Here is a 3417-nt window from a genome sequence, read left to right on the forward strand (position 1 = left end):
TTGTTACTAGTTTAAAAGGAATTTGCGATGACATTTTGCGATAGTATTACAACTAATTGACTACAGATTATTTCCTAGCAAATTAACGACTATTTCATAACTCTACTTTCTCATTTCGAATAGCTTTGGTTTAGCGACAAAATTCCTACAAACTTGATTAAGGATTTTTAAAGATTAGCTATAGATTTGCTACAAAATGTGACAGATTTGCGATCATATTAGCGGAGAACTTGCGACAGAGTAGCTTCAGAAAAATTCCTCTCGAATTAGCGTCAACTAATCATTCCATTTTGTCTACGAAGTTAGCTTGCATTTAGCGATGAGTCTGCTGCAGTAAAGTTTGTCGCTAATTAGCGACTACCGTTTAGTCCATTTCTTTTATGGAATTAGCTTTTACTTTAGTGATGGATTTGCGACTATCTATTCGGTAGCTAAAAAACTTCCCGATGAATTAGCGACTGTTGTGTTTGCCTCAGTGATTTGTGACTTGTAATCAGCGAGGAAAGCATTAGTTGCTAGGCAGTAGCTAATCCGTCACAAATTATATTTTGCGTCGGATTAGCGACGATTTTATGACTCTTTTTGTGGTAGCTAATCGGCCATATTCTTGTAGTGAAGGGATCAATGTTTGAGATGCTTTTGTATTGAAATATAGCTGTGGTGGTTTTGTTGTCAACTAAGATTGGAGCTGTGGTGGTTTTGCAGCCATGAAGTACCTGCTTGGAACAATGTTGGCATGGACTAAACATTGATGCCAATAACTACAAGAAGTTTTTTTTTGAGATAATGTACTTCATATGAATGTCTAAAAAATTTGAAAGTATATTTTTTATGGCTGAAGATTTATTTTATTAAATGTAATTTATACTGTGATTTTTGTGTTTATTTGGTTTAAAATTTATTAAATTTAAATATTGAAAATTATATATTAATTTTTTATAATTTTATTTTATATTTAACTAAACCGGTTGAACCCCGATTAGACTACGATCAGACCACTAAACCGCTGATCCGGTCACTCTACTGGTTTATTGACCGGTTCGGTTTTCGCAACCTTGTTTTTAACACTAAGTGTTCATCTAACTTAATAAGATAAATCTCTTAAGCTCATAATTACAAAACAAAAATATATCAAAAGAGTTTTGACGTAATAATGATTTTTCTCTTTAAGTTAACTCTTTTTGTCTTTTTTTTTCAAATGACTTTTTCGTATACTCCACAAATTATCTTTTACCAGGAGAAATCAAAGATAAACTGAGAAAGCAAGATATTCAATGTAATCTTATGAAGGAAAAGAAATATGATATCTTGAAAGTTATGAGAAAATCAAATTTAAGTTGTTTTCTATCTACCTTTTATTTTGACAAAATGCTCTTTTAGTGTAGGTGTGCATTGTTTTCAAAACTTCAAGTTTTGAGTGATAAAGATGCTTTGAAAACTCAAATTTTTTGTGTTCACTCTTCTTGCCTCAATTTCTGGCTCACTATTCTCCTTCTGTATTAGATAATGCCTCCAAAATTTGAGCTAGTGGATAGAGTCAACTTCTGAATATTAGAATAATTAAGTTTTTCTTCTTCTCTTAAGAAAATTAGGGCAGAATAACCAGAATAGAGTGGTGCAAAAGTATTGAAAAAATAGACAATTAATTCATTTAGGCTTCTTAAACAAAGAATAACTGACCTATATCAATAAAACTTGCATTAAACAACTTTGGTTTTTAACTCAACCAAAAACATATATTTGGCATCATTAGATCAATAAAATTAGAGGAAAAAATATCCTAAACCACCTTGACAATTATTTCAAAAAACAATGAAGTTCTAAAAAAAATACACTTCTCAGTCCTTGATCTTTATTTCTGTGAGATTAGTTAACTTCTTTGTTAATATTTTTTTCTGTATTAACGAAATAATCCTGCATGGCATATTAAATTATTGATTTAAGAGCCAACTAAGATCGACAGATTATTTTCTGAGGAATTTGGATTCTCTAAAGTTTGAATTTTACTTTAGAGAGTAAAGTGTGCTCTCTCACCATTGATTTCATAGGTAGGACCAAGAATAAATATGAAAGAGAAACTATTTAAGGGTAGAAGATCACACTTTACTCTTTAAAGTGAAATTCAAACTTTAGAAGATCCAAATCCTTTTTTGAGAGTCTCATTATTTTTTTGGAGATAATTATGACAGTTTTNTATTAATTAAATTTATTATATAAAACTAAAAAATATTAGTATTTTTTTGTTTTTATTTATAAAAATTAAATAAAAAATATATTAATAATTAACGTATTATATAAATATATTTTAAAATAAAATTATTAAAAAAGAGTTAATCAGTCTTACAAAATTAATTATCAAAAATTGAAAAGAATATTTTTTTATTAGACCTTATGATCTTTCAAAAAAAAATTATCACAAATCGAAATGAATATTCACCAATAAAATTATTGTTTCCAAACTCAACAACCATGATACAATATAGTTAAATTACACCATTTTCTTTTCCATTCTTAAAAAAAAATTCTCGTTAACCAAATTAACCTGATATTGTTAATAAAAAAATTAAAGGAAAAGAAAAAGGGAAAGAAAGCTTCCTACCACTAAGGGTTATTCGCTGTCAGACAGTCCTTGACTCCTAATAAAGTCTTTTCTGAATCAGTGAATTTGTTGCTTTCACATTTGTTTTTCTCCCAATTTTTCTTTATTATTATTATTACTATTTTAAAATTGTTCGTCCTTGGCTTGCTAATTTGCTATTATATGTATAGATTCTATGCAACTAGGTCTAGGTAGGACCCACCAAAAGAGCTACCAAAAACCAAAAAGGTCTCTCTGTTTCCTTCGTTTTCTAAAGGCATTGGAAACTAATGAAACTCCTTTGGTAAAAAACGAGACATTTTCTCGTGAAAAAGGCATGTATGATTCAAAGGATCGATATGGCTGCTCTTGGGTGGCATTGATAGTTGCAGTTAATTGAACAATATTACATAATTAATAAAATTTATTTTTTATTATTTATATTTAACTAATTTTAAATTTTAAACTTTAAATTCTGATATATATAAAAATAAAATATTATGCTGACATACAGATGACGATATTTAGGTGTGTCCAACTATGTTCAGTGAAAATTATTTTATTTTTTTTATTAAGATACGATTAGACACAGTTTTTACATTCACATGATAACTCAGCAAAGTAAATATGTTTTATTGGTGCTTTTAGAATATATTTGGATTAAGTGTGAGAGATAGTCTCATATTAAAAAATAGAAAAAAATAAAAAAGTGAAGAATTTAATTTATAACATAAAAGGCCCATGCATTATTTGGATTAGATGTGGTATTTTTATATTTTGTGTTTTTTCACTTGACTCCTACTAAATCAACAGAGCATATATATCTTACTCATTTTTTA

The sequence above is a fragment of the Arachis duranensis genome, chromosome 10, assembly GCF_000817695.3.
Source record: "Arachis duranensis cultivar V14167 chromosome 10, aradu.V14167.gnm2.J7QH, whole genome shotgun sequence".
Lineage (NCBI taxonomy): Eukaryota > Viridiplantae > Streptophyta > Magnoliopsida > Fabales > Fabaceae > Arachis > Arachis duranensis.